This window comes from Nerophis lumbriciformis, linkage group LG18, assembly GCF_033978685.3.
Source record: "Nerophis lumbriciformis linkage group LG18, RoL_Nlum_v2.1, whole genome shotgun sequence".
Classification (NCBI taxonomy): Eukaryota; Metazoa; Chordata; class Actinopteri; order Syngnathiformes; family Syngnathidae; genus Nerophis; species Nerophis lumbriciformis.
The window spans coordinates 3,232,458-3,253,554 of record NC_084565.2 but is presented as its reverse complement, the minus strand read 5'-3'; the positions used below and the strand labels follow the sequence as shown (position 1 = coordinate 3,253,554).

The window sequence follows — 21,097 nt, the reverse complement described above, 5'->3', positions numbered from 1 at the left end:
TGCCACTGATATGATGATGTAATATTTGCTTACCTGGTAATAACAGTTAAGTGTTTGTTTTTTGAACACTCGGAAATAAAGCCTGCAAAAGTTCATAGAAGACGACACCTTTTTGTCGAAAATTGGCAATGTACATCCATGTGGCACCATTGTGCCGTCGATATGATGATGTAATACTTGCTTACCTGGTAATAACAGTTAACTAAGTGTTTGTTTTTTTACGCTCGTTGATAAAATATGAAAATGTTTATAGAAGACGACACCTTTTTTGTTGAAAATTGGCAATGTACATCCATGTTGCACCATTGTGCCACCAATATGATGATGTAATACTTGCTTACCTGGTAATAACAGTTAGTAAAGTTTGTTTTTTTACACTCGTTGATAAAAACTCGCAAAAGTTTATAGAAGACGACACGTTTTGCAAACGTTTTGTTAAAAATTAGCAATGTGCATCCATGTTGCACCATTGTGCCGCCGATTTGATGATGTAATATTTGTTTACCTGCTAATAACAGTTAGTAAAGTTTGTTTTTTTACACTCGTCGATAAAACCTGCAAAAGTCTATAGACAATGACACGTTTCGTCAAAAATTGGCAATGTGCATCCATGTTGCACCATTGTGCCACCAATATGATGATGTAATGTTTGCTTACCTGGTAATAACAGTTAGCAAAGTGTTTGTTTTTTTTACACTCGTCGAAAACACCTACAAAAGTTAATAGTAGATGACACGTTTTGCAAACGTTTTGTTAAAAATTGGCAATGTACATCCATGTTGCACCATTGTGCCACTGATATGATGATGTAATACTTGCTTACCTGGTAATAACAGTTAGTAAAGTTTGTTTTTTTACACTCGTTGATAAAAACTCGCAAAAGTTTATAGAAGACGACACGTTTTGCAAACGTTTTGTTAAAAATTAGCAATGTGCATCCATGTTGCACCATTGTGTCGCCGATATGATGATGTAATATTTGTTTACCTGCTAATAACAGTTAGTAAAGTTTGTTTTTTTACACTCGTCGATAACACCTGCAAAAGTCTGTAGACAATGACACGTTTCGTCAAAAATTGGCAATGTGCATCCATGTTGCACCATTGTGCCACCAATATGATGATGTAATGTTTGCTTACCTGGTAATAACAGTTAGCAAAGTGTTTGTTTTTTTTACACTCGTCGAAAACACCTACAAAAGTTAATAGTAGATGACACGTTTTGCAAACGTTTTGTTAAAAATTGGCAATGTACATCCATGTTGCACCATTGTGCCACTGATATGATGATGTAATATTTGCTTACCTGGTAATAACAGTTAAGTGTTTGTTTTTCGAACACTCGGAAATAAAGCCTGCAAAAGTTCATAGAAGACGACACCTTTTTGTCGAAAATTGGCAATGTACATCCATGTGGCACCATTGTGCCGTCGATATGATGATGTAATACTTGCTTACCTGGTAATAACAGTTAGCTAAGTGTTTGTTTTTTTACGCTCGTTGATAAAATATGAAAATGTTTATAGAAGACGACACCTTTTTTGTTGAAAATTGGCAATGTACATCCATGTTGCACCATTGTGCCACCAATATGATGATGTAATACTTGCTTACCTGGTAATAACAGTTAGTAAAGTTTTTTTTTTTACACTCGTTGATAAAAACTCGCAAAAGTTTATAGAAGACGACACGTTTTGCAAACGTTTTGTTAAAAATTAGCAATGTGCATCCATGTTGCACCATTGTGCCGCCGATACGATGATGTAATATTTGTTTACCTGCTAATAACAGTTAGTAAAGTTTGTTTTTTTACACTCGTCGATAACACCTGCAAAAGTCTGTAGACAATGACACGTTTCGTCAAAAATTGGCAATGTGCATCCATGTTGCACCATTGTGCCACCAATATGATGATGTAATGTTTGCTTACCTGGTAACAACAGTTCGCAAATTGTTTGTTTTTTTACACTCGTCGATAAAACCTGCAAAAGTTAATAGTAGACGACACGTTTTGCAAACGTTTTGTTAAAAATTGGCAATGTACATCCATGTTGCACCATTGTGCCACTGATATGATGATGTAATACTTTCTTACCTGGTGATAACAGTTAGCAAAGTGTTTGTTTTTTTTACACTCGTTGATAAAACCTGCAAAAGTTTATAGAGAATGACACGTTTTGTTGAAAATTGGCAAAGTACATCCATGTTGCACCATTTTGCCGCCGATATGATGATGTAATGTTTGCTTACCTGGTAATAACAATTAGCAAAGTGTTTGGTTTTTTTTACACTCGTCGATAAAACCTGCAAAAGTTAATAGTAGACGACACGTTTTACAAACGTTTTGTTAAAAATTGGCAATGTACATCCATGTTGCACCATTGTGCCGCTGATATGATGATGTAATATTTGCTTATCTGGGCTTATCTAGTAATAACAGTTAACTAAGTGTTTGTTTTTTTACACTCGTTGATAAAACCTGCAAAGGTTTATAGAGAATGACACATTTTGTAGAAAATTGGCAATGTACATCCATGTTGCGCCATTGTGCCGCCGATATGATGATGTAATACTTGCTTACCTGCTAATAACAGTTAACTAAGTGTTTGGTTTTTTTACGCTCGTTGATAAAACATGCAAAAGTTAATAGTTGACGACACGTTTTGCAAACGTTTTATTGAAAATTGGCAATGTACATCCATGTTGCGCCATTGTGCCGCCGATATGATGATGTAATACTTGCTTACCTGGTAATAACAGTTAGCAAAGTGTTTGTTTTTTTACACTCGTTGATAAAACCTGTAAAAGTCCATAGAAGATGACATATTTTGTTGAAAATTGGCAATGTACATCCATGTTGCACCATTGTGCCGTCAATATGATGATGTAATACTTGCTTACCTGGTAACAACAGTTAACTGTTTGTTTTTTTACACTCGTTGATAAAAACTAGCAAAAGTTTATAGAGGATGACACATTTTGCAAACGTTTTGTTAAAAATTGGCAATGTACATTCATGTTGCACCATTGTGTCGCCGATATGATGATGTAATACTTGCTTACCTGCTAATAACAGTTAGCAAAGTGTTTTTTTTTTTACACTCGTTGATAAAACCTGCAAAGGTTTATAGAGAATGACACATTTTGTTAAAAATTGCCAATGTACATCCATGTTGCACCATTGTGCCGCCAATATGATGATGTAATACTTGCTTACCTGGTAATAACAGTTACCGGTAACTGTTTGTTTTTTTACACTCGTTGATTTAAACATGCAAAACGTTATAGAAGACGACACGTTTTGTAGAAAATTGGCAATGTACATCCATGTTGCACCATTGTGTCGCCGATATGGTGATGCAATATTTGCTTACCTGGTAACAACAGTTAGCTCACTGTTTATTTTTTTACGCTCGTTGATTAAACATGCAAAAGTTAATAGTTGACGACACGTTTTGCAAACGTTTTGTTGTACATTGGCAATGTACATCCATGTTGCACCATTGTGCCGCCGATATGATGATGTAATACTTGCTTACCTGGTAATAACAGTTAGCAAAGTGTTTGTTTTTTTACACTCGTCGATAAAACCTGCAAAAGTCCATAGAAGATGACATCTTTTGTTGAAAGTTGGCAATGTACATCCATGTTGCACCATTTTGCCGCCGATATGATGATGTAATATTTGCTTACCTGGTGTAATGTTTGCTTACCTGGTAACAACAGTTCGCAAATTGTTTGTTTTTTTACACTCGTAGATAAAACCTGCAAAAGTTAATACTAGACGACACGTTTTGCAAACGTTTTGTTAAAAATTGGCAATGTACATCCATGTTGCACCATTGTGCCGCCGATATGATGATGTAATACTTGCTTACCTGGTAATAACAGTTAGCAAAGTGTTTGTTTTTTTACACTCGTCGATAAAACCTGCAAAAGTTAATAGTAGACGACACGTTTTGCAAACGTTTTGTTAAAAATTGGCAATGTACATCCATGTTGCACCATTGTGCTGCCGATATGATGTAATATTTGCTTACCTGGTAATAACAGTTAACTAAGTGTTTGTTTTTTTACACTCGTTGATAAAACCTTCAAAAATTTATAGAAAACGACACGTTTTTGTCAAATTGCCGATGTGCATCCATGTTGCACCATTGTGCCGTCGATATGATGATGTAATATTTGCTTACCCGGTAGTAATAGTGAACTGTTTGTTTTTTTTACACTCGTTGATAAAACCTGCAAAAGTTTATAGAGGATGACACGTTTTGCAAACGTTTTGTTAAAAATTGGCAATGTACATCCATGTTGCACCATTGTGCCGCTGATATAATGACGTAATACTTGCTTACCTGGTTATTACGGTTAGCTAAGTGTTTTTTTTTTTTTTTAACACTCGTTGCTGAAACCTGAAAAATGTATAGAAAACGACACTTTTTGTTAAAAATTGGCAATGTACATCCATGTTGCACCATTGTGCCACCGATATGATGATGTAATATTTGCTTACCTGGTAATAACAGTTAGCTAACTGTTTGTTTGCGCTACCTTTTACACGTCTGCTAGATCAGTGTTTTTCAACCACTAGTGTGCCGTGAGATACAGTCTGGTGTGCCTTGGGAGATTATCAAATTTCACCTATTTGGGTTAAAAATATTTTTTTCAAAGCAGTAATTTTAGTCTGCAAATGATGAGTTGTTGTTGAGTGTCGGTGCTGTCTAGAGCTCGGCAGAGTATCCGTGTAATACCCTTCCATATCAGTAGGTGGCAGCAGGTAGCTAATTGCTTTGTAGATTCGGAAACAGCGGAAGGCAGTGTGCAGGTAAAAAGGTGTCTAATGCTTAACCAAAAATAAACAAAAGGTGAGTGCCCCCAAGAAAAAGATTTGAAGTTTAGGGAAGGCTATGCAGAACGAAACTAAAACTGAACTGGCTACAAAGTAAACAAAAACAGAATGCTGGACGACAGCAAAGACTTACTGTGAGCAACGACAATGTACGTCCGAACATGACATGGCAATCAACAATGTCCCCACAAAGAAGGATACAAAACACTGAAATATTCTTGATTGCTAAAACAAAGTAGATGCGGGAAATATCGCTCAAAGGAAGACATGAAACTGCTACAGGAAAATACCAAAAATAAAGAGAAAAAGCCACCAAAATAGGAGTGTAAGACAAGAAGTAAAACACTACACACAGGAAAACTGCAAAAAAGTCCAAATAAGTCAGGGTGTGATGTGACAGGTGGTGACAGTACACCTACTTTGAGACAAGAGCTATAGTGATGCATGCTTGGTTATGCTTTAAAGTCATATCCAACAATTGCGACAACAACTTTTAACAGTCAACTGAGTTTTTTTTTTTATGATTTCTGCTGGTGGTGTGCCTCCGCATTTTTTCCAACGCAAAACATGTGCCTTGCCTAAAAAAAAAGGTTGAAAAACACTGTGCTAGATTGTATTCATCTCGTAATCCCTTTTCTCAAACATGCTCGAATGTAGTAATTAGAGATGTCCGATTATATCGGCCTGCCGATATTCTCGGCCGATAAATGCTTTAAAATGTAATATTGGAAATTATTGGAAGGTTTTTTTTTTAAATTATCGGTATCGTTTGTTTTTTTAATTTTTTAAGTTTTTTTGTTGTATTAAATCAACATAAAAAACACAAGATACACTTACAATTAATTTACACTCATTCACACAAAAGGGTTGTTTCTTTCTGTTATTAATATTGTGGTTCCTACATTATATATCAATATATAGGAATTAGGGATATCCCGATCCAGGTTTTTGCACTTCCGATCCGATACCGATATTGTTTTTGCACTTCCGATCCGATAACCGATACTGACCGATACTGGCCTATCCGAGCATGTATTAAAGTTTAAAGTTATTTAGCCTACTTAGTTGTCAGAATGATGTTGAAAAGGGTTTTAGTACTCTTGATAACAACTAGCCAGCTGAATTAGGGGAGTTTGAATAATACACAATGGTTGGTAACAAGAAACTGACCTGTTTATTCAAGGATAAACACAAAATAGACACAATTATACATGACAAACAGAAATGGCATCATTGAAACTAGGGCTGGGCGATATGGCCTTTTTTTAATATTGCGATATTTTAAGGCCATATTGCGATACACGATATATATCTGGATATTTTGCCTTAGCCTTGAATGAACACTTGATGCATATAATCACAGCAGTATGATGATTCTATGTGTTTTGATTGATTGATTGAGACTTTTATTAGTAGGTTGCACAGTGAAGTACATATTCCGTACAATTGACCACTAAACGGTAACACCCAAATAAGTTTTTCAACTTGTTTAAGTGGGGGTCCACTTAAATTGATTCATGATACAGATATATACTATCATCATAATACAGTCATCACACAAGATAATCACATTGAATTATTTATAATCCAGGGTGTGGAGGGGGTCGCCGGATGTAAGTGTCAAAAAGACAGCCAAAAGAGTTTGATATGAGAATAAATCTAAAGTTAAATATAGGGGAGAAATGCACCCATTTGCAGGAAATGTAGTCTTGGTTTTCAACATTTTCTTTCAAGGCTTGCATGTCTACATTAAAACATTCTTCTTCATACTGCATTAATATATGCTACTTTTAAACTTTCATGCAGAGAAGAAAATCACAACTAAATAGATCACTAATTTTTTCAGACGGTGTTGATCTGGATATTTTTGCCTCAGCATTTTGATGGTGTGGACGTGTGGCACCGAACGGAGATAAGCGTCTCGACAGACATTACAATATTTGAACAATGATGACGAAAACGGTTTTCTCTGTCGTGTCCGTGTGTCGAAAATTGTTATGCGCTTATTTTTTTTATTTGATTTTGTGCGTGGCATAGATTTGCTATGCGCAGAGGACGCTTAAACAGTGCGCAATTGCACAGGCGAGCACCTTAGAGGGAGCGTTGATTAATTGAATTAATTTTACGCATTTTCATTAATTACTAGTTTCTATGTAACTGTTTTTATATTGTTTTACTTTCTTTTTTATTCAAGAATTGTTTTTAAATTTATTTATCTTATTTTATTTTTTTAAAAAGGACCTTATCTTCACCATACTTGGTTGTCCAAATTAGGCATAATAATGTGTTAATTCCACAACTGTATATATCGGTTGATATCGGTAATTAAGGGTTTGGTCAATATCGGAATATCGGATATCGGCAAAAAGCCATTATCGGACATCTCTAGTAGTAATACATATTACAACTTTATTCTTGGAACAGTACATATTTTGCAGATTTCTATGGCATCATTCACAATTTTTTTTTTTCTGGACACATTACAGCACTTAAGACTTTTAGGTGTGTGGTCGTGTGCCGCCACAAGTACATGAAACACTCAAGTGTATTTTCACTTTGTTTTGAACTTGTTATTGTTTTAAAACACGCTTTTGATTTTGTTTTTTTTCTCTGAAGGCAAAAGCTGGCAGGCTGACGGGAACTTGCAACTTTACAGGACGGATTATCTGGTAACTGACCATTCAGCTGGTGAGTTGACATCTTTTTACACCTGCATGACCAGTGTTTCCCACAGGACAATCTTATTTGTGGCAGTGGCGGGTCGGGCGGGGCTCACAATAACGTCATTGTCAAATTTTGCATAATTGGCCGTGGCACATTTGCAAAAATGTAGTTAGAATACGTCTGTCTCCTCGCAGGATTTGTCGCCACAAGTCACGCTTAATATAATGACAAAGTTGCTAGGATGGGAAGACTGTCTCCTCCTGCTGTGTCTTCTTATTCTCTGGAAGAATTCAAACAAATACAGTGCAGTTTTGTGCATGATGTCACTAAGATGACATCAAAACAACACTAAATTAAAGTGTACTTTTTGTACAGAACGCCACTACAATAGTTTAAAACAAAAAAAGTGCACTTTTGTGCATGATGTCACTAAGATGACAAATCAAAACAACACTAAAGTGCACTTTTTGTACAGAACGCCACTACAATAGTTTAAAAAAAAAAGTGCACTTTTGTGCATGATGTCACTAAGATGACATCAAAACAACACTAAATTAAAGTGCACTTTTTGTACAGAACGCCACTACAATAGTTTGAAACAAATACAGTGCAGTTTTGTGCATGATGTCACTAAGATGACATCAAAACACTAAATTAAAGTGCACTTTTTGTACAGAACGCCACTACAATAGTTTAAAACAAATACAGTGCACTTTTGTGTATGATGTCACTAAGATGACATTAAAACACTAAATTAAAGTGCACTTTTTGTACAGAACGCCACTACAATATTTTAAAACGAAAAAAATGCACTTTTGTGCATGATGTCACTAAGATGGCCTATCAAAACACTAAATTAAAGTGCACTTTTTGTACAGAACGCCACTACGATAGTTTAAAACAAATAAAGTGCACTTTTGTGCATGATGTCACTAAGATGACATCAAAACAACACTAAATTAAAGTGCACTTTTTGTACAGAACGCCACTACGATAGTTTAAAACAAAGAAAGTGCACTTTTGTGCATGATGTCACTAAGATGACATTAAAACACTAAATTAAAGTGCACTTTTTGTACAGAACGCCACTACAATATTTTAAAACGAAAAAAAATGCACTTTTGTGCATGATGTCACTAAGATGGCCTATCAAAACACTAAATTAAAGTGCACTTTTTGTACAGAACGCCACTACGATAGTTTAAAACAAATAAAGTGCACTTTTGTGCATGATGTCACTAAGATGACAAATCAAAACAACACTAAATTAAAGTGCACTTTTTGTACAGAACGCCACTACAATAGTTTAAAAAAAGTGCACTTTTGTGCATGATGTCACTAAGATGACATCAAAACAACACTAAATTAAAGTGCACTTTTTGTACAGAACGCCACTACAATAGTTTGAAACAAATACAGTGCAGTTTTGTGCATGATGTCACTAAGATGACATCAAAACACTAAATTAAAGTGCACTTTTTGTACAGAACGCCACTACAATAGTTTAAAACAAATACAGTGCACTTTTGTGTATGATGTCACTAAGATGACATTAAAACACTAAATTAAAGTGCACTTTTTGTACAGAACGCCACTACAATATTTTAAAACGAAAAAAAATGCACTTTTGTGCATGATGTCACTAAGATGGCCTATCAAAACACTAAATTAAAGTGCACTTTTTGTACAGAACGCCACTACGATAGTTTAAAACAAATAAAGTGCACTTTTGTGCATGATGTCACTAAGATGACATCAAAACAACACTAAATTAAAGTGCACTTTTTGTACAGAACGCCACTACAATAGTTTAAAACAAATAAAGTGCACTTTTGTGCATGATGTCACCAAGATGACAAATGAAAACAACACAAAAGTGCACTTTTTGTACAGAACGCCACTACAATAGTTTAAAACAAAGTGCACTTTTGTGCATGATGTCACTAAGATGACATCAAAACAACACTAAATTAAAGTGCACTTTTTGTACAGAACGCCACTACAATAGTTTAAAACAAATAAAGTGAACTTTTGTGCATGTCACCAAATGACATATCAAAACAACACTAAATTAAAGTGCACTTTTTGTACAGAACGCCACTACAATAGTTTAAAACAAATAAAGTGAACTTTTGTGCATGATGTCACTAAGATGACATATCAAAACACTAAATTAAAGTGCAATTTTTGTACAGAACGCCACTACAATAGTTTAAAACAAATAAAGTGAACTTTTGTGCATGTCACCAAATGACATATCAAAACAACACTAAATTAAAGTGCACTTTTTGTACAGAAGGCCACTACAATAGTTTAAAACCAATACAGTGCAGTTTTGTGCATGATGTCACTAAGATGACATCAAAACAACACTAAATTAAAGTGCACTTTTTGTACAGAACGCCACTACAATAGTTTAAAACAAATAAAGTGCACTTTTGTGCACGATGTCACTAAGATGACATATCAAAACACTAAATTAAAGTGCAATTTTTGTACAGACCGCCACTACAATAGTTTAAAACAAATAAAGTGAACTTTTGTGCATGTCACCAAATGACATATCAAAACAACACTAAATTAAAGTGCACTTTTTGTACAGAACGCCACTACAATAGTTTAAAACAAATAAAGTGCACTTTTGTGCATGATGTCACTAAGATGACAAATCAAAACAACACAAAAGTGCACTTTTTGTACAGAACGCCACTACAATAGTTAAAAACAAAGTGCACTTTTGTGCATGATGTCACTAAGATGACATCAAAACACTAAATTAAAGTGCACTTTTTGTACAGAACGCCACTACAATAGTTAAAAACAAATAAAGTGCACTTTTGTGCATGTCACTAAGATGACATATCAAAACAACACTAAATTAAAGTGCACTTTTTGTACAGAACGCCACTACAATAGTTTAAAACAAATAAAGTGCACTTTTGTGCATGATGTCACACAAGATATTTCAATAAGTGTCAAATAAAAATGAGCTGCATAATAGGAAATCAAATAGTGTTTGTCCTTCACTATGTGGTAGGTTCCTGCGGACGTTATCTCCTTTTGTTGTTTACTATTTGTTTCATACGGTGTTGATGTGGGCATTTTGTGGGTGTGGCACCGGTTGGAGATGTTGACATGCAGAGTTTCAAGCACTCTTCATTCTCTAGCGGGTGACTTTTCAAATGATGCTACAAATTAACAGTGCTGCTACTTTTTGTAGCAACGCTTTTGCCGCATACTTGACATATTACGGTTGTCTGTTTAACATCTTGTGTGTAGTGAAGCATGTTTAGATATTCCTCGTCCTCCAGTGATAATGCTAAATGTAAGAAACGTACTTTATTTGTCGCCATGGAGGCCAGGATTAGTGATTTAGAAGTAGTTAAAATACTGCGGATGGACGTTAGCCGCTAGCCATGTCTTAAAACGCCTCTTCCTGAGGTCGTTTCAGTGTTATAACTTCACTTTTATATTTACTTTTTACACCAAAATGCGTCCATTCTCCCTTTTCTTTCTACATGCTGTGTCTGCTTGTAAGTACTCTGTGTGCGTGCGCTGCCCAACATGCTCCTCTGCTCGTAAAACCAGCAATGTCACGGCGTGACAACGACGCGCCGTCACGGGGGCGGGGGGGACCAGCACCTTTTTTAGAGGCGGTATAGTACCAAATATGATTCATTAGTATCGCGGTACTATACTAGTATGGGTATACTGTACAACCCTATTTCCTACTATTGGCTTGTGTAGAGTGCTAATCAGACATATTTGGTCACTGCAAGCTAATCGATGCTAACCTGCTATTTAGGCTAGCTATATGTACCGTATTTTCCGCACTATAAGGCGCACCGGATTATTAGCCGCACCTTCAATGAATTACATATTTCATAACTTTGTCCACCAATAAGCCGCCCCGGATTATAAGCCGCGCCTACGCTGCGCTAAAGGGAATGTCAAAAAAACAGTCAGATAGTTCAGTCAAACTTTAATAATATATTGAAAACCAGCGTTCTAACAACTCTGTCCCAAAATGTACGCAAATGTGCAATCACAAACATAGTAAAATTCAAAATGGTGTAGAGCAATAAATAGCAACATAATGTTGCTCGAACGTTAATGTCACAACACACAAAATAAACATAGCGCTCACCTTCTGAAGTTATTCTTCATTCGTAAATCCTTCGAATTCTTCGTCTTCGGTGTCCGAATTGAAAAGTTGCGCAAGCGTGGGATCCAAAAATGGCCGGCTCCGTCTCGTCGAAGTCATCGGATTCAGTGTCGCTGTTGTTGTGCAGCAGTTCTGTGAATCCTGCCTTCCGGAAAGCTCGGACCACAGTTGTGACCGAAATATCTGCCCAGGCATTTACGATCCACTGGCAAATGTTGGCGTATGTCGTCCGGCGCTGTCTGCCCGTCTTAGTGAAGGTGTGTTCGCCTTCGGAGCTGTGTGAAAAAAGCCACCCGGCCTCTTCGCGTAAACTTCCCTTAACCACTCGCTCATCTTTTCTTCATCCATCCATCCCTTCGAGTTAGCTTTTATGATGACGCCGGCTGGAAAGGTCTCTTTTGGCAAGGTCTTCCTTTTGAATATCACCATGGGTGGAAGTTAGCATGGCAAGCTAGAACCACAGTGAAGGATGACTTCTCATTCCCTGTGGTGCGAATATTCACCGTACGTGCTCCCGTTGTATCCACAGTGCGGTTCACAGGAATATCAGTTGCTGTGAAATACGGTAGTAATCCGTGTGCGGATGGAGAGATTGCGTCTTTTTATGAACCGGATCCTTGTCGCTTAGTAGGAGCCATTTTGTGGTCTTTACAGATGTAAACAGGAAATGAAACGTACGGTGATATCCGCGCGTTTTTTCTTCTTCTTCCGGGGGCGGGTGGTTGCTTACAGTAGAAGAAGAAGCGCTTCCTGTTCTATGGTGGCGGGTGCTTTCCTTGGCGGTTGCTTGCGTAGAAGAAGAAGCGCTTCCTGTTCTACCGGGAAAAAAGATGGCGGCTGTTTACCGAAGTTGCGAGATCGAAACTTTATGAAAATGAATCGTAATAAAGCGCACCGGGTTATAAGGCGCACTGTCAGCTTTTGAGAAAAATTGTGGTTTTTAGGTGCGCCTTATAGTGCGGAAAATACGGTACATATTGCATCGTTATGCCTCATTTGTAGCTATATTTGAGCTCATTTAGTTTCCTTTAAGTCCTCTTAATTCAATTTGTATCTCATGACACACCATCTGTATGTAATATGGCTTTTAATTTTTTGCGACTCCAGACAGATTAGTTTTTGTCTTTTTGGTCCAATATGGCTCTTTCAACATTTTAGGTTGCCGACCCCTGGTCTAGACGTATAAGATTTCATGGGATTTAGCGATTAGGAGTGACAGATTGTTTGGTAAATGTATAGCATGTTCTATATGTTATAGTTATTTGAATGACTCTTACCATAATATGTTACGTTAACATACCAGTTGGTTATTTATGCCTCATATAACGTACACTTATTCAGCCTGTTGTTCACTATTCTTTATTTATTTTAAATTGCCTTTCAAATGTCTATTCTTGCTGTTGGCTTTTATCAAATACATTTCCCCCAAAAATGCGACTTATATATGTTTTTTTCCTTCTTTATTGTGCATTTTTGGCCGGTGCAACTTATACTCCGGAGCGATTTATACTCCAAAAATACGGTAGGTGAAACTAGATAATCTCCCACGGCACACCAGACTGGTTGAAAAACACTGCTGTATATGATAAATGACTAAATACAACAATAAAGCATTATTTAGTGCAACGATTGCATCACAGGGTTCTTCAATGACATTTCCGTGTTCCCTAAAGTCATACACGTGCGCACATGCAGGTGGTGCATGAATTCCTATAGGGAGTCTAACTGTTTGTCTTGGGGCAAAACGGCGTGTTGTGCAGGTGTCCACACTTAATAGCAGCGGTGCAATCTTTAATGGCGCGTCGATCTTCATTCCCGCAGAAGTAAAAACAAGCAGGAGCCTGGGAAAAGTTCATTAAGTCCAGCTGGTGGGCGTGGTCATAGAGCTTTGAGCCCTTACACAACGGCCTCCGGCGTGGCCAAGGTGCTCGTTCTCGGGCCTTCAAGACAAGCTGCCGTTGCTCCCCTGTGAAAGTGCCTGATTTCTTCATATGCTTTTGAACAGAAGATCTCTTAGCAGTGTGTCCATAGCTGCTGACTGGCTTGTTAGCATGAGGCGGGCTGAGTCCATGGAGTACCACCGTGTTGGTCCTGTTGTTGCCAAAACGACAATATGGAGTGTAAACAAGTTGCACTCCAACCTTTCTTACGTCTGTGACAATCTCCTTTAAAGTTTTGCAATCAGTCAACAATATCAAGCAACTAAAATGTGCCAAACATGACTAAGTGTGGAGTTGAGAGTAGGGATGTCCCGATCCGATATTTGGATCGGATCGGCTGCCGATATTTGCCAAAAATTGCGTATCGGCAAGGCATGGGAAAATGCCGATCCAGATCCAGTTTAAAAAAAACAACAACTCCGGTCCGTGTTTTCCAACGCACCGATTTAAATAATACATTCCACTTTTCTGCTGCTCCCTAATTTCCGTTCCGCATTTTCCAACGCACCTTCAACACATCCACAGGTCTGTGGATTCTCACACAGTTGCATTTAGCTGCTGGCATTACACGACAGGCTCTTCTCACTCTTTCCTGTGTCTCCCTCTCACAGACAGCAGAGCACCTTCTTACACACGTCACATACTGTCACGTCATACGTCACATACTGTCACGTCATACGTCACATACTGTCACGCCATACGTCACATACTGTCACGCCATACGTCACATACTGTCACGCCATACGTCACATACTGTCACGCCATATGTCACATACTGTCACGACACACGTCACATACTGTCACGACACACGTCACATACTGTCACGACACACGTCACATACTGTCACGACACACGTCACATACTGTCACGACACACGTCACATACTGTCACGACACACGTCACATACATATACGCCCTCCTCGAGCAGAGAGGTAGCAGCATTGCTAACGTTAGCTGTGATGCTAGCGCAGCCGTGTGACCAACGTTCCTTCTAAGGTGCGCGCCTGTGCAATTGCGCACTGCTCAAGCGTCCTCTGCGCATAGCAATTATATGCCACACACAAAATCAAATAAAAAAAATAAGCGCATAACAATTTTCAACACACCGACACAAAAGAGAAAACCGTTTTCGTCATCATTGTTCAAATATTATAATGTCTGTCGAGACGCTTATCTCCATTCGGTGCCACACGTCCACACCATCAAAATGCCGAGGCAAAAATTTCCACATCAACCCCGTATGAAAAAATTAGTGATTTTTTTAGTTGTGATTTTCTTCTCTGCATGAAAGTTTAAAAGTAGCATATATTAATGCAGTATGAAGAAGAATGTTTTAATGTAGACATGCAAGCCTTGAAAGACAATTTTGAAAATCAAGACTACATTTCCTGCAAATGGGTGCATTTCTACCCTATATTTTAACTTTGGATTTATTCTCATATCAAACTCTTTTGGCTGTCTTTTTGACACTTACATCCGACGCCCCCCTCCACACCCTGGATTATAAATAATGTAAATAATTCAATGCGATTATCTTGTGTGATGACTGTATTATGATGATAGTATATATCTGATAGTATATATCTGTATCATGAATCAATTTAAGTGGACCCCGATTTAAACAAGTTGAAAAACTTATTGGGGTGTTACCATTTAGTGGTCAATTGTACGTGCAACCTACTAATAAAAGTCTCAATCAATCAAAACACATAGAATCATCATACTGCTGTGATTATATGCATCAAGTGTTCATTTAAGGCTAAGGCAAAATATCGAGATATATATCATGTATCGCAATATGGCCTTAAAATATCGCAATATTAAAAAAAGGCCATATCGCCCAGCCCTAGTTCAATGATGCCATTTCTGTTTGTCATGTATAATTTTGTCTATTTTGTGTTTATCCTTGAATAAACAGGTCAGTTTCTTGTGACCAACCATTGTGTATTATTCAAACTCACCTAATTCAGCTGGCTAGTTGTTATCAAGAGTACTAAAACCCTTTTCAACATCATTCTGACAACTAAGTAGGCTAAATAACTTTAAACTTTAATACATGCTCGGATAGGTCAGTATCGGTATCGGTCAGTATCGGTATCGGATCGGAAGTGCAAAAACAATATCGGTATCGGATTGTAAGTGCAAAAACCTGGATCGGGACATCCCTAGTTGAGAGTATTAGTTTGATATCCTTACTGGTTACATAGGACACTCACTGCACATTAATGAACATGTACATGTGCCAGATTGTAGCCAAAGGCTCATTTCCATCTGTAGTCCCCGGCAGGTGGATGGTATATACAACATGGTCCATTAAAAAAACATTTACCCGTTAGGGTTGTACGGTGTATACCACTGATAGTATAGTATTGTGTTACTAATGAATCAAAAACGGTACTATTCTCTGTTTGAAACGTACCAGTTCCCCATATTTCGTGACATTGCTGGTTTTACGAGCAGAGGAGCATGTTGGGCAGCGCACACACACACAGAGTACTAACAAGCAGAGACAGTGTAGAGACAGAAAAGGGAGAATGGACGTAGGGCTGGGCGATATATCGATGTACGCGATGTATCACGGGTTTGTCTTTTAGCTGCGGGCATTATACTACAAGCTCTCCTCGCTCTTTCCTGTCTCTCCTTCTCACAGACAGACAAGCGCACCTTCTTACACACGTCGCATACTGTCACGTCATACGTCACATACGTATACGCCCTCTCCCAGCAGAGAGGTAGCAGCATGGCTAACGTTAGCTGTGATGCTAGCGGAGTTGTAATACAAGAGAAAGAAGGTGCGAATCTGGTAACAAATGGAGGAATAATTAATTCCCCCCAAAAACAGCAGGGGTTCCATCGTCTGGCGGTGGTTTGGCTTCAAGTGGGAATATGTCGAACAGACAACCGTAATTTGTCAAGTGTGGAGCAAAAGCGTTGCTATAAAAAGTAGCATTACTGCTGTAACAAACAGTTCAGGGTGTCCCAAGTTACTGGAGTGTTAGGTAAGGACGAGGAGTTTTGTCCCTCCAGAGTTGTTGCCGTAGGGCTGTGAGGTAGGGTGTGTGTGGTTGTGGAAGGAGGTGTGTGATGTTGACATTAAAGAAGCGGTGGCTACCGAACCAATCAATCAATCAATCAATGTTTATTTATATAGCCCTAAATCACAAGTGTCTCAAAGGGCTGCACAAGCCACAACGACATCCTCGGTACAAAGCCCACATACGGGCAAGGAAAAACTCACCCCAGTGGGACGTCGATGTGAATGACTATGAGAAACCTTGGAGAGGACCGCATATGTGGGTAACCCCCCTCCCCCCCTCTAGGGGAGACCGAATGCAATGGATGTCGAGTGGGTCTGACATAATATTGTGAGAGTCCAGTCCATACCACATGCTCTAATGTCTCCCGTTTATTATTTTATTAGATAAGTACACTGTATAGGCGAACCCAGGACACTCGGCTACACTGCTAATGTGTAGCATCATTTGAAAAGTCACCCGCTAGACAAGGAAGAGGGCTTACTCCGCACGTCAACATCTCCGTTCGGTGCCACACGTCCACACCATCAAAATGCCGAGGCAAACATTTCCAGATCAACACCGTATGAAAAAAATAGTGATTTTTTTTTTTTTAGTTGTGATTTCCTTCTCTGCATGAAAGTTTAAAAGTAGCATATATTAATGCAGTATGAAGAAGAATGTTTTAATGTAGACACATAGAATCATCATACTGCTGTGATTATATGCATCAAGTGTTTATTCAAGGCTAAGGCTAAATATCCACATATATATCCTGTATCGCGATGTGGCCTTAAAATATCGCGATATTAAAAAAAAAAAGCAATATCGCCCAGCCGTAAATGGACGCATTTTGGTGTAAAATGATAAATTATGATAAATGGTATAGCGCTTTTCTACCTTCAAGGTACTCAAAGCGCTTTGACACTACTTCCACATTTACCCATTCACACACACATTCACACACTGATGGAGGGAGCTGCCATGCAAGGCGCTAACCAGCACCCATCAGGAGCAAGGGTGAAGTGTCTTGCTCAGGACACAACGGACATGACGAGGTTGGTACTAGAAAAGTAAAGATAAAGGTGAAGTTATAACACTGAAACACCCTCAGAAAGAGGTGCTTTAAGACATGGCTAGCTAGCTAGCGGCTAACGTCCATCCGCAGTGTTTTAGACTTAGACAAACTTTAATGATCCACAAGGGAAATTGTTCAACACAGTAGCTCAGTTACAATGACGGAAAGTGTAAGGATGGAAAGGATAATGCAGGTATAAATAGACTAAATATAGCGATATAAAATATAACATATATATACGAATATATACCGTGTTTTTCGGAGTATAATTCGCACCGGAGTATAAGTCGCACCTGCCGAAAATGCATAATAAAAAAGGGAAAAAAACATATATAAGTCGCACTGGAGCCCGGCCAAACTATGAAAAAAAACTGCGACTTATAGTCCGAAAAATACGGTACATAATATGTGTACAGTATATTATATATAAAGATATATTATGTCTATAACATATATACAATATATACCAATGACCATGTACAATATTACAGTGTATGTGAGAGCTGCAGCATAAAATAGAGAGTAGATCCAGCAGAAAATAGACATTAAAAGCAAAGAAGTAGCTGACATGTCAGGTGTCAGGTAATAGGTCGATATCATCCATTGCTGTATGGCGAGTGATTATACAGCTGGATGGAGTGCGGAATGAAGGAGTTCTTGAATCGCACAGTGCGGGAAGGAAGCTGAAGGAGCCTGTTGTAGTATGAACGGCGCTGTCCCTCAATTGTCAGGTGGAGTGGGTGGCTACTTCTAAATCACTAATCTTCCCCCTTCAACAAATAAAGTACGTTTCTTTCAAGTATTATTATCACTGGAGGACGAGGAATAGCTAAACATGCTTCACTACACACCGTAGGAGGATACTATAGCTCACCGGCGTCACGATGTAAACAAACGCCATGGGTGGATCTACACCTGACATCCACTGTAATGATACCAAGCACAGGAGCGTGTCTAGTCGATACTACTATGATTACATCGATATTTCTTTAGCATCACAAAATCGTTTTTCTTTAAAAAAAAAAAATCATATTATGTTTATAAAGTCAGTAAATGTGTCCCTGGACACATGAGGACTTTGAATATGACCAATGTATGATCCTGTAACTACTTGGTATCGCATCCATACCTAAATGGGTGGTATCATCCAAAACTAATGTCAAGTATCAAAGAAGAGAAGAATAAGTGATTATTACATTTTAACAGAAGTGTAGATAGAACATGTTGAAACAGAAAATAAGCAGATATTAACAGTAAATGAACAAGTGGATTAATAATCAATTTTTACAGTTTGTCCCTCATAATGTGTACAAAATAATAAGTAGATAGATGACACAATATGTTACTGCATACGTCAGCAGACTAATTAAGAGTCTTTGTTTGTTTACTTACTACTAAAAGACAAGTTGTCTAGTATGTTGACTATTTTATTTAAGGACTAAATGACAATAATAAACATATGTTTCATGTACACTAACATTTTCTGTTCAAATAAAGACAATTAAATTGTTTTGTGGTCCCCTTTTTATTTAGAAAAGTATCGAAATACATTTTTGTACCGGGACCAAAATATTGGTATCGAGACAACTAGGGATGAAAATGCTTTAAAATGTAATATCGGAAATTATCGGTATCTGTTTCAAAAAGTAAATGTATGACTTTTTAAAAGGCCGCTGTGTACACGGACGTAGGGAGAAGTACAAAGCGCCAATAAACCTTAAAGGCACTGCCTCTGCGTGCCGGCCCAGTCACATAACATCTACGGCTTTTCACACACACACACAAGTGAATGCAAGGCATACTTGGTCAACAACCATGCAGGTCACACTGAGGGTGGCCGTATAAACCAGTGGTTCTCAAATGGGGGTACGCGTACCCCTGGGGGTACTTGAAGGTATGCCAAGGGGTACGTGAGATTTTTTTTTAATATTCTAAAAATAGCAACAATTCCAAAATCCTTTATAAATATATGTATTGAATAATACTTCAACAAAATATGAATGTAAACTCATAAACTGAACATCAAATCAAGTAGGCTATTCCATTCATTACAATGCAACAATGCAATATTCAGTGTTGACAGCTAGATTTTTTGTGGACATGTTCCATAAATATTGATGTTAAAGATTTCTTTTTTTGTGAAGAAATGTTTAGAATGAAGTTCATGAATCCAGATGGATCTCTATCACAATCCCCAAAGAGGGCACTTTAAGTTGATGATTACTTCTATGTGTAGAAATCTTTATTTATAATTGAATCACTTGTTTATTTTTCAACAAGTTTTTAGTTATTTTTATATATTTTTTTCCAATTAGTTCAAAAAGACCACTACAAATGAGCAATATTTTTGCACTGTTATACAATTTAATAAATCAGAAACTGATGACATAGTGCTGCATTTTACTTCTTTATCTCTTTTTTTTTCAACCAAAAATGCTTTGCTCTGATTAGGGGGTACCGTATTTTCCGCACTATAAGGCGCACCTAAAAACCACAAATTTTCTCAAAAGCTGACAGTGCGCCTTATAACCCGGTGCGCTTTATTACGATTAATTTTCATAAAGTTTCGATCTCGCAACTTCGGTAAACAGCCGCCATCTTTTTTCCCGGTAGAACAGGAAGCGCTTCTTCTTCTACGCAAGCAACCGCCAAGGAAAGCACCCGCCCCCATAGAACAGGAAGCGCTTTAAGCAACCACCCGCCCCCGGAAGAAGAAGAAAAAACGCGCGGATATCACCGTACGTTTCATTTCCTGTTTACATCTGTAAAGACCACAAAATGGCTCCTACAAAGGACAAGGATCCGGTTCATAAAAAGACGCAATCTCTCCATCCGCACACGGATTACTACCGTATTTCACAGCAACTGATATTCCTGTGAACCGCACTGTGGAACGGGAGCACGTACGGTGAATATTCGCACCACAGGGAATGAGAAGTCATCCTTCACTGTGGTTCTAGCTTGCCATGCTAACTTCCACCCATGGTGATATTCAAAAGGAAGACCTTGCCAAAAGAGACCTTTCCAGCCGGCGTCATCATAAAAGCTAACTCGAAGGGATGGATGGATGAAGAAAAGATGAGCGAGTGGTTAAGGGAAGTTTACGCGAAGAGGCCGGGTGGCTTTTTTCACACAGCTCCGAAGGCGAACACACCTTCACTAAGACGGGCAGACAGCGCCGGACGACATACGCCAACATTTGCCAGTGGATCGTAAATGCCTGGGCAGATATTTCGGTCACAACTGTGGTCCGAGCTTTCCGGAAGGCAGGATTCACAGAACAACAGCGACACTGACTCCCGATGACTTCGACGAGACGGAACCGGCCATTTTGGATACCACGCTTGCGCAACTTTTCAATTCGGACACCGAAGACGAAGAATTCGA

General features: G+C 38.2%; 1 protein-coding gene across 4 annotated transcripts in view; it reads left to right on the top strand.

Annotated features, from left to right (window-relative positions):
• hdlbpa (high density lipoprotein binding protein a) overlaps positions 1–21,097 on the top strand; it is an 87,184-nt gene that overhangs the window by 10,380 nt on the left and 55,707 nt on the right. For all 4 annotated transcript variants that reach the window (XM_061977475.2, XM_061977472.2, XM_061977473.2 and 1 more), the window contains exon 2: positions 7,465–7,536. The gene's annotated coding sequence lies outside the window, so the exon portion shown is untranslated. The remainder of the gene's footprint in view (positions 1–7,464; positions 7,537–21,097) is intronic.